This window comes from Anas acuta, chromosome 4 (genome assembly GCF_963932015.1).
Source record: "Anas acuta chromosome 4, bAnaAcu1.1, whole genome shotgun sequence".
In the NCBI taxonomy this organism is placed as follows: domain Eukaryota; kingdom Metazoa; phylum Chordata; class Aves; order Anseriformes; family Anatidae; genus Anas; species Anas acuta.
This window is the reverse complement of record NC_088982.1, coordinates 33,874,202-33,886,794: the sequence shown is the minus strand read 5'-3', so window position 1 is coordinate 33,886,794 and position 12,593 is coordinate 33,874,202.

Below are 12,593 nucleotides of genomic sequence, written 5' to 3'. Positions count from 1 at the left end.
CCTTCTGGGAGCTGACAAATTCAGCTCTCTCTCTCTGGGATCTGACTACCCCATCCTGTCACACGGGAAGACGATTATGAATGACAATGTGATGAGTAATTTTTTTAAAAGGTGAAAATAATCTGACTTGAATATTCTGCCTAGATTCCCATCCTTTGCTGGTTCACTGAGGTGATGCCAAGATTCCTAAAAGGAGAGGAACATAACAGCAGAAGACAGTCTTCTTCAGTGAGGACCCAATTTGCTGCTATTCAGGTGATAATACGCCTACAAAAGCTTTTATATATTTATATATACACACACACACACAAACATATGTTTAAGCACAATTCCAGCCTTCAGAAACATCATTTGAAGGAAGAAAATCATAAAAAGGAAGTCTGAAAGACCTATGCAGCTTTTATCTGTAAGTTATGATTTGACCATTTAAAAAAAAAAAAAAAAAAAAAAAAAAAAAAACACCCCACATAAGGCTTTTCATCAAACTTAGGCTTGCAGTCCTTTCTCAAAAACAGGTGATACAGGTCCCCTCTCATTCTCCCTGTATTCTCCTCACCTATTTACCTATTTTACACAAAAATGATTTTATTTTACTTGGATTAAAATATTAGTACAGATGCCTATCTTTATTCCTTTATTATAATAAAATCCAGCTATACTAATCACAACAGGCCAGTTCTTCCTCCTATTCCCTGGAACCGGTCCTTTCCAAAAGAGCCAGAAGCGTATTTCTTCATGTGTACCTAAAATAATCTGTTGGTAATTATCCAGCAATATCCTGGGTTTTTAAAATGCAAGCATAAACACAGCAGATATCATTCCATGACAAAAATCACTGCTTACTTTGTTTTATTAAAATACTTTTAGGCCTTAACCTGCTGAAACACTTGGGGTGGGGGGAGTTTAAAAGTTACTTTAGCACTAAGGAAATGACAAACGACTAGTATTGGGCACAAGAGAGAAGAGACAAAAACCAAAGAACACAGGTGTCCATCATCAGAGTAGGCAAAGCAGGAGCAGCTGTTTTTGGAAGATATTTTCTTGAAAGAGGTACCTCACATGAGAGTACCCAAAACTGTATTTTCCATTCCAGTCTCTGTGGAGTTCTGTTTGAAAGGTGACTGTTAATCAGTACTAATTGTGAAGATGGGTACTAGGATAGGAATATCTGTCCACCATGAAGTCATCTGAGCCAGTAACTTCATTGTAGCTGATGTTACTGGTTTCAGATCACTAGCAGAAGGTATGCCTGCAGCCTAGCAATGAATAATGATAGAACTCTGAACTTATCTACTGAGATACCTAGTCTATTTCAGCTCAACTAAAAAAAGATGAACTACAACTTTTACAATCAAACCTGATTCCATTAGCCTAACCCAAGCTTGTTTCTCACTCACAGCTGTCTCGCCCTTTAAAAAGGGGGGGGAGAAGAAAAAATGCCAATTAAATATCTCCATAGAGAATGTTTTAGATTCCCTTCCTTCCCCCTAGCAGGAATAATGTTTGTATCTTCATCTTTTGGACATTTTCCAGAGTGCTTAACTTTGGAATTTACATGCTATGCTTGCCACAGCAAGTGTCTCTTTAGCTCCTCTCCTATATTGGTCTACATACTGTCACTCCTCCTTTTCCCCAGAGCTCGCAGTAATGAGTGGACAACTTCTTTGCAGTAATTGTGGTCTGTCAGAAAAAACAAAGGAGAGGAAGTGTGTATCATTTGGCTGTCTACTTAATTTTAGAGTAACAATTCCATTTTTAGGTACGCATAGTCTACAATAGAGTGGACATATCCAAGTTTAGCACACAAAGCTCTAAATAAGACTGTTACTTTACAAAACCACAGCAGAGAATAGCAATTGTTTCTAGCATGGTAACCGCAGTGATTGAGAGATGCCCAAAGTAACTTGTTTTTTAAAGGAGAAACTTCAGTGCATGGTGGTACACTCTGAAACCACAGATATAAATGGATTAGGCCATGAGCACAGCAAACAATAGTTCCATTACTTCAGCTTAGGTTTGTTTTCACAAAGCTAGACAGTACTTAAAAAAAAATCTCCTTGCTCTTTCCAATATCACTGGAGGGCAGGGTCAGGAAAGAGATATTTTCTGCAAGCGAACACCAGGATATGCTAATATTATCAAGCCTTTTACTTTGTTGTCAGGCTATTCTTACTTTGCTTCTAATGCTACATGAATGTTTGACTGCTGTTTTCAGTCCACATAACAGCTATATTACTGGAGGTTCCAGTCTGTTGTTTTTCTTCGAAGCTAGGCTTCAGTCTTGGTTAATGTTTGCCCAGAAATATGTAATTGCGGACTTCCTCCTCATAAACCGTTCCAGAGCACAGGCTGCCATCCTTCCATGCTATTATTATCTCTGTGCCTGCAGGCTAGAGCAGGGTGTGCTCTCACATTTGAGAGGATAGATAACCCTTTCCTTGCAGGAAAGGCACTGGATGCCTTTGATTGCTGCAGCTGCTACTAAAGAAAATTACCTGAAAGTTTTGTCAGTGTAATTTTCTGCCCCTAGATTATAGAATAAAAATAGTTTCAGCACAGGCCTAATAAGTCACAAATAGATCTAAGAGAACCTGAGAATAAAACAAATCTTTCAAGCCATCTGCTTCATAGCCATTGCATATACTTTTCTGAGCTTCTTAGTTCTCTATTCTGCCCGATTTTCCACAATTAAAAATAATAATAATCAAGAAAAACAAGTCCACATTCTATATTTTTCTTGTATTGTTAAATATTCTCACATACAGCAGGAAAGAAGAAACCTGGACTAGTTTCTGTACAAAGCTCAGATTTTCAAACAAACAGCCATATAATTCAGTATAAGAAACATTTCTAGGGAGAAAAAAAATAATCATTTTATTTTGGACAAAGTATTCAAACCAATACAGTGCTATAAATGCAGTATCAACAATGACTGTAAAGCCTCAGGCATTAGCAGACAGATAGGTGATGTTCAGAATTCAAAGTAGTAAATATGCCCCAATAAAGAAAGCCCAACTCATGTTGAGCTCCTCAAGTTCTTTAAAAAATCTATCCTCTCAGGAGCCTTGCCCACATCTTCCAAGAATAACATGGAGATATAGAGGCAACTTTATGTAAAAATGACAAGAAGGTTTGCAATAGAACAACCCCAAGAAACTTGAGAAATTAAACTGATGAAACCTGTTTAGATACTTTGTAGTCGACAGGTCTTCTAAGGTCTTGCCCAGATCTCTGCTGATGATACCCTGGCATGCTTTCCAGTCCTGACATTCCCTCTTTGCCCTCAAACCATCCCAATCTGGGACCTGTTGGAGTGTGTTGAGGCTCACATCCAGTCTATTCACCTGGATTGCCTCTAAGGAGAAACAAGGGGAAAGGGAAATTCAGTTTGAGCCCAGAATCTTACCCTGATAAAGACTGAGGGCATGTCTAGCACATGCACCTAGTCCCAGAAACTGGGAAGCCTTCTTGTTTCAAGTAGTGTGGCATAGTCTAAGATGTTCACTGTCCTTGAACAGGCAGATCCCACTAAAAGAGCAGATCAGGCAGAACTCACATGCACTAAACAAGATAAACCTGTGTCCAGCTCCTCTGCTCAGAGAGATTAGCAGATATCTGGAGTGCAGTGAACTAAGGCACTACCTCAGGTGGAACAATAGTCCAGTGAAAAGCCTTTGCTTTATTCCAGAATAAAATTCACTGATGAGCAGCAGCTGGAAAAAAAAAAGTTTTTATCAATCACATAAATCAAAAGGTATCTTTATTTCTGACAACAGATGGCTATGAAGCACTTGATGTAGCTTTTAGATGTCTTTCTCCCGAGCTCACTGCAGACTACATGGCAGTTCAGAGAAGGGCGATGTTCCACACAATGTGTTTCCAGAGAATGGTACCCTAAAACAGAACACCAGTGACAGCTTAGAAAGCTTTAGAAAGACTTGCTGTTAAAAGGCAGAGGCTGTTTTTGGAAGTGAGGAAGGACTAAATGAGTCTCTGGAGAAATTACTGAAAGACTGAGTTTATTCAAACCCAACGCCATTTGCCACACTAAAGAAGTCGCTTAGTCCACCTGTAAGTGAAAAAGGTTTTAGACACACATACAGTGGAAACTGTTCTGAATCAGTAGCTCCTTTACAAGATTGACAAACCCTACAGAAATTAAACATTGCCAGCCCAGACAAATATCTATGATAGTCATCCATTTATTACTGTCTGCCCTAGGATACCAGGGTACCAGAATATCACACAAGTAAAACGTTCGGCATTAACTGTCTTCTTGCAACAATGTAGTTGATGTCACAGAGACAAAAAGCAACTGCATGCACAACACACAATACCTCAGAGATTAGTCAGGTACTGCTAGCCAGCTCGTCTGAATAGCTCAATCATGAGTATTTGCAAATCTTTCTTCATTTCCCATTAATAATTGCAATTTTAGAGGTGCCTTTTAGTGAAACGGTGAACAAATTCAGAACTCTTAATTATAAGGGATTTCATGCTAAGCAACAATGAAATCTCAGACTGAATACTGAATGAAGTAGACCCCCATTGAGTAGTTCCTGAAGGACAGATTTACAGCTGCATCTCCCTTAGAGCATGTATCACAAAATAAATTACAGTGACATGCTATATCTGGACAGGTTTGGTGTTTTTTTGTTTTTATGTTTACAAACCAGTAATCTCTGATTCCATTTCATGAAATAGATGCTATTTATTTTTATTCCTTCCCTAACTTCAGTTACTTCCCTTAACTCATGAGGAAAGTAGACTATCATGCTTTACTTTAAAAGCTTAGTTTACTTAATTTCCTAGCTTAGTTTCAATCACTAAAAACAAAGGCTAAGAAAATATAGTGGTGTTTGTGAAGTTTTTGTTGTTGTTGTTGTTGTTGTTTTTTGTTTGTTTGTTTCAGGAAATGTCTGCTGGAAATTATCCATGAATTTACCAATAAAATTAACACACAATAACTGCAAGTTGTTCTTCTGATCCCAACCATCCTAAGTCGCTGCAGTACCAGATATGCGAGCATTCACACACTCATGAGCATGCATACATACAAGTTTGAGTTAGATAGCACAGCTTTGCTGCCCTTAGTTGGCCAGAAGAGTGAAGATTTACACCCACCGCTCATTAATGGTCTTTAATATTCAATAATGACAAATGATCAAGATAGATTCACTTCTTGAGAGATGTAAATTCAACAGAAAGGAAGCATTTGGAGATACAAAACTATCTCTTCTCAAAGCCAGAAATTTGCATGTTTCCATGTACAATGTAATAATTGAAGCATTAAAGACATCTGCATTAGAAAGTTGAAAATCATTCTATGAAGTCCCTCTATAAATATAAATATTTGGTTTACCAAATACTCAAAAAGGTCAATGAGAGTTTACTTCAGGAAGGAATAGTAAAAAGAAATAGAAGATGAACTACAGGATTGGGCCTCTGGCATATAGTAATCGCAAAATTAAAAAAAAAAAAAATAACCCGAGTAAGATCACTTTTGAACATGAATTCCAACAAAACCAGCTTATTGCTAGAAGGCAGTTCAGCTACTGAAGATTTGTCCTTGAATTCCTGTTGAAATCAATCCATAAAAATCATATTAAAGGATTAGGCATCAAACATTTGAGTGTTGATGTGTGTAAGAAATTCTTCACTCAGACTGCTGACCTTACATTCTTAAGAGGATCTTTTGCCCCATAATAAAGTGTTCACTGTCAACAGTAATTCTTGGTTTTTGTGCATCTGTTGACAAAGTCTGAACAGGAAGCTTTTCTGCAGGTAAAACTTACAAGTGCTGTGTTTTACAGGGGTTTTATACAAGGCATGATGTAGGATTCAGACATTTTGGTGAATGGCAAAGTACTGATTTTAATATTTATGTTACAAGTGAACCGTGTAAGAAACACAGTTGAGAAGATTCAAAGTACATACACTGGAGCTTGAGGAACTAACAGCTATCCTTGTGTATCTATACTTCTGTTACCATATATATTCATTAGGCATAGATGAACTTGGAACAACAAGCATGCAGAACTCCCCAGCATACAAGCAAGTGCTTACGTTGCATCAACAGTCCTTGACTGATGAATTACAATAAACACATACCCTGCATATATTCTTATAAAAATGCTCTGTTTCAAGTGTCTGCAACACTGATCTCACAGAGCACTGAAATCACCCCTGTCCATAATGTCCCAAATAAACATAACACTGAAGGACTGTGAAATTTTGAAACACAAAATTCCAGCTGAGCTTTCACAGCACTGGTGTTATTCCTGTATCTGCATGTATTGCACACCCATACATGCTCAAGGTGCACAGTTCAGCCCTTTTTGCCTGCCAATACGATATGCCCATAAGCCACCTGTTTTAGCAGGGAGCTCGAAGTAAAGGGATTTAACAGAGGCCCAGGAGAAACATTTCTCTTTACGGCCGTCTGACCAATTCCCAACAGTGCACATCCACAGAAAAACTCATATCCAGAGAAGAATGAGTCACAAAGCTGTGCTACAACTGCTCAATAGGCTGCAACCAGATAAGAGACAAACCAAATTAGGTCACTGCAAACAGGACTGCACTTCCTGCAATTCCTTGTTGCAACTCACGCAGCCCTGGCTGGATTGAAATCACTGCAGAAAGGTATGGAGCAGTGAGGTCCACTGTAGCTCCTCAATCTGTCTGTATCTTTACTGGGGACAAGGTGTCATGTTTTATCTTCCCTGGCCCTTCTGACTGCTTACAAAAATCTGTGCTCTGCTTTCTCCTTACTGGAATTTCTGAATGCTGCATTACTCACAGAAGTTGCATGACTCTGTATTAAAACCTTCAGCACATATGCATCATTTTGCATGCCATATATTTACTTTCCACATGTAAATTTAAACTATAAGCACTCAGATACAAAAGTTACATCAATTTAATTAGAGTTGATATTAAGAAAGGTTGAATTAGCATAAATTGCCAAACAAAAATTCTATCTTCATTTCTTTGCAGAGAATTTTCTGGCAGGACCCTTGTGAAAAAGTCTTGCACAGTGATCATGAAATTTACTGTGAGAAGATGGAAAAATAAATACAGAGAAACAACAGTTCTTCACAACTTTGGGTGAAATAACAGTTCTTGTACTTTTCCCCAGCTCCCCAACTCACTCTAGGTCTCCTATATCAGCCCCAAAAACATCTTTTACTTTTCACAGAATAGTTTACATAGGGAAGGACACTTGGAGGTCATCTAGTCCTGCTTCCACCTCAGAGCAGACCCAGTTAGATCAGGTTGCTCAGGAACTTGTCCAGGAAATAATAGATGCAGTATTAAAGCACTAGAAAAAATCATGAAACATTTCAAGGGAATCATTTAGGAAAGTAATTAAGTTAACACATGGGAGGTTGAATAGAGGCACTGACTTTAATAACAAACCCCATTCCTACTGCTTCACTGTCCCACTGCTACCTCAAAGCATGGGTCCTGAAACCTGGAGCTTCGTATTCCATTCACAGAACTACAAAATCAGGGAGGAAGAACTATCACAGCCACCCCTGCATAGCACAGGGTGGTTTCACTAACTGATGCATTTTGGAAGAGCATTTTTAAGATATATGCTATTAACCTAAAAGTGAAGATATGCCTGATGCAAAACAGCATTTGCTAGATAAACACCTACTGCCAAGCTACCTCACAATTTCCTTTTGTCAAGGAAATACTTTCTCAGTAAGAAAATCTTGCCTCTTCTCCTGAAATGCAAGAGGCAAGTGGGTTATGCCAAACACTGCCTGGTTTATACTGAATTATTTCTAGCACATCTAGTGAAACTTTGCTCAAAGACAAAGGACAGAGTTCAGGGTAACAAGCGATCAGTCACGTCTGACACATACTGTATTTCCACAAAATTACTCATCTCTTTGAGGTCTGACACGTGTTAAAGGATTTTTCCTAATTCACGCACAGAAGCCTTGTAAATAAATGGCAAGTGTTCCTATGACTAAATAGCTACTTCATAGATATTTTGACATAAGTGCTCATGGAGTTTCCAATAATGCCATCTTCAAAACAAAAAAATACGCACTTCTCCTCCTTTCACTTGTTTTTCAGGAAACCACATTTTCAGACTTCCTGTAGCTGACACAGCCCGGGTTAGTCAGGTGGTGTTGTATGGCAGCCCACAACTTAGGGCAGAACTCGGGCTCCCCACGTTGATGCACCACAACGTATCAGGTGAGAAAGCTGACTAGAAAATGAAGAGGAGCTTTGATTTGTTTCCTTTTTTCTTTTCCCCCCTCCTTTCCTGGCGTGACCTCCAGTTAAACAAATTGGCTGCCAAGTGAAATAGAAAAGATGCTCTGAGCTTAACTGTGTGGTTAGCACATTACATCTTTCTAGGAGTTAATACACAAAGCTTAATCCAAAAGAGGGATTTGGGCATCTCTCTCTGGTAATAATAACCGCCTTCAAGTCCTAATCCTAATCCTAAAGGTCTCCAGGTTTTCATCAGCAGATAAATTCACAGTGTAACTCCCAAGACACCAATTTTCTCACTTCCTCCTTCTGCAGATGGCATTTTCAGGCTAACTTCTCTTCTTCCTACTGCACTTGACAGCCTTGCTCCAGTAAACACATTGGCTCCAAACACAAGAGGAAATCTAGCCCCAGAATCCTTTCAGGAAAACTTCCTGGCATCGGATATGTAGAGCAGGCATCCCCAGCACAGCCACAGCCATACCATGCAAATGTAACTAAGGAGTCATTTTATCACAAATAATTTCAGCAGAGACATCCAACTAATAGATTTGTCCTGTTATTAGAAATGGCTTGAAATAGTGAATTGCTCATTATCCCAGGGTGCTGAGACAGTAGACAGCAAATCTAATCAAGTCCCAACAGAATGCAATCACCTGGAATCCCAGTTTGCTATTAAAAACTTTAGGAATCACCTTGTAACAGACATTTTTCTACCATTCAAGAAATAACAATATGTCACATTAAACACAACCAAATTATCATCTCACTCCTCTACAGATTTGTATGGTCATCAACAGAGTTTTCTCTGTAGAAGTGGCGACAAATGGGGACACCATTCAGAATCCCTTCACATTTACACTCTGATTTCCACACACTTGCGTGTTAGACAATAAAGGGGGTTGTGACAAGGGCATTACAGCCAGATGTCAAATTACCTTTCAAATATCTGTGTATTAGATTCTTATTAATTATACTACTGTAACAGTCACATGAGTGTGCACTCTCTCCCGAGGTCAGTGCCGTTTCAATACTTGGATTGTGCACCTGGAACAGACGGTCTCCACCTGGTCATTAATTGTTCTCCCTACTGGTTAATAACACTACTTATCTGGGACTCGTGTCCCTACACACTAGTAGAATTGTTCCCTTTCTTTTTGTATCTGCACATCTGCCAAAAAGCCACCCATGTACTATAAGCTTAATAGCTATTGAGTGAGCTACACCCATGGCTCTTCATTTTTCACTAACACGCACATTCCGGAACAAGTAATCTGCTCCTTCACTTAGGAACTCTTTGGTTAAAATAAAAAATAAAAGACATTCCTACATTCCTTGAAAAATCTAGAGCATAAAGGGCAAAAGCAACACAAGGAAAAATGAGCTTGCTTTCCCTTTGTGAAGATATCTACTGCATAAAGCCAGAATGCTTGACCTGAGCCGGAGAGAAACACTGTTGTGGCACAAAAGCAATTTCATTTCCAGACTAGTTCAGTCCTGGTTGGTTTTACCCACTCGTGTTCATGGATTCCTACAAAGTGAAAAACTCAAAGCTTATACTCAGGCTAGACTGGCATAGTGAGAAGAGAGAGTTAAGTGCTCTCTTCTTTCTCTTAGTTCAGAGTTCTCCTTTTTTACCTTGCTCCTCCCTTCTCCACACTTTTCTCTGAAGTAACTGTGACTCCAAAGTACATAGAAAGGTTTAAATGAAATCCTGCTAACAGCCTGGTTGTTAGAATGACTTGGGCTGCAGAAGCATTAAGCCTATATGCTTTAGGAGGAGACTGGATAAGTTCTTGCTTTGCTATATGATTTATTTGAACAGTAGCAGACCTGGGGAAAAAAATAAAATTAAAAGGTAACATGGGCAGACATTATATATAGAGGCACTTCAAAAAACTAATATTATAATATTAAACAAACATGGCAATGCACATATTTGTTCTCTTATCCTGACTCTGTCCTGAGTCTTTCTACACCCAAGTCTCACTGACATCAAACCGATGGCCACTAGCATAATCATGGGCATTAGTCTGCATGTAGGATATGCTTCAAAATTCCAGAATTAGCTTGAAACACTACAGCTCCCTTTCTTCCAGCACATGAAATATTAGCAGTCAAACTGCTCTTCGCACTGAATAAAATGCATAAGGCACTTGGCTTTTGTTAACAGTGCTTATTTTGGATATGCAACTCAAGCAATGGTTTGGATCTAAATTCACAGTAATCCTCAGTACAAAACTAGGCTTAAAAAAGTTACTGAAGTCCAGATGCTAAAATAAAGCCTTCGGGAACAGCCCTGATTAGCTGGTGGGGCGTAAGTGCTCTGTCCTTGGAATAGCTTGGCAAGGAATTGTCGGAATTCCTCCCTCCTCTTTCCTGGGGGGAGTGGATGCCGTAACAGCTCCCAGAAGGACGACACTCCCTTCCTCTCGCCTGCTCAGCTCCCTTCAGGGAATGGGTCCGGATTTGCTATACAGGGCAGCAAGGGGGGTGGGTCGTATTCCTCTCTATTCACTAGACATGGCCATTATCTGAACCCAAATTATTTACTTGTAATGTTGCCACGAAAGGAACCACTTGAATGTTTGCTGCATTATAAGGCTTGTGTAAATGGTTGCTTTTAAGTGCTCCATGAAGGCAAAGATTTGAGAGATATTTCAGACATAACATCTTCCACTACAAAATCCCTTTTTTAAGATCAGTCAAAGACTAAAATCCCCAGATGCAAATAACCAAAAGCAGTCCTGTATTTTAGATCATGGTGAACTCCAAACTCATTCACACAAAAGACTACTTTGACGTGTGGGTTGGAGGGTTCAGGAGAGGAGGAGGCAATAGCTTTTTATTAACAAGTCAAGAGCAATAATGTTTTGTGTCAACACATCACAGGCTTTCATCACCTGTGATAGCTAGCATCATCTTTTTCCTTTGGTACCCTCTGCTTCAGGCACTGGAATTTTTTGTATGGTTTATGCAGAACATAGCATCACAGCCATAAACTCAGAGCAGAGATCACAAACTTAACGCATGGAACAAGGATTACCTGTACAGTTTTATCTTGTTCTGACACCACGCGGTCTGGTGATAGTACTGGTCTTCTCGGGCTAATCAGTTCAAGCTTTGGCTCAAGTCCACAGGCACTTACTCATATAAGAAACCTTACGAGGTTACACGCTATGGGCAGCACATCGGGGTCCTTTCATTACACTGCTGCATTCATCTCCACACTGCGTGTCTCAGAGTAAGCAATAGAACTAGAAAAGAATAGAGAAAATGGTAACATACTAAGTAAAAGTTAAAAGTAGAGGACAACTTCTAGACAAGAAGCAGCTGAGTAAATTGGGACACACCAGCTGGCTAAGAGACCATAGAATCAACATCTAGAAAATTATGAATGGAATGAAGTGGTTAAAAAAAAAAAAGGCAGGAGGTGGATATTATTTACTGTATCTAATAAAGGAAGCTAGAGAGCCTGTTTTTAAACTGGCAGCCGCTTAGAGAGAGAGGCCAAGGGCAGTGCTTTTTCATATAAAACAAGAAGTGTGAAACTCAGTGCCACAGGGACTTATCAAGCAAAGCAACCTACGGGTTCAAGTGGAGATTAGAGAAATGAATGAAGAATATGTCCAGCAGCTGCTACCAAACACAGTGGTCTGAATACAGACTTCAGACTAGCACACGTCTACACGACTCTGTCAGAAGCTAAAAAGATCACTTCAAATATACATGTATACCCCTTTTCTCAGGCTCTTTCCCACTCCCTCTGTTGCTGGCCCCTGCTGGAGACAGGATACTCAATCACAATAACCTTTGATCTAGAGTGACAGTTGCTCTGTTCTCATAAATTTCATTGCTTGAGTAAGTTTCACACTGAACTTTACAGACCATTGAATCATTTTCAACACTTATTATTACGGTGTATGACAGGATACTTTCCTTCTTTCATGATTTCTCATTTTCTAGAGATGATCTCAAAGCACAAAACCAACTCCCTCTATACAATTTGCATTCAAGTAAATCTTAAGGAGACCAAAAACCTCTTGAATATTGTTTTGGTTTCACGTATCAATGATGAAGACACAAATGACTATTTTAAAGCTTCTTATGTGATCCATTGAGCCCTGCAGCCTTTGCAATGGCCTTAGGTTGCAGCTCTAGTGCTAGTATCCCATTACAGACATTCACCGTAATGTCTTTGGCACTTCTCTTGGCCAGGAATCTACTTGGCATGACAGCTGCAAGGAGTTTTTTGGAATCCTCTGGGTTTACAAGGAGTTGTTTCATTTGAACATCATGGCATGCTTCTTTTGTTTACCTGCTGTTCAGTCTCATGGCCTTCTTCAATCACTTCA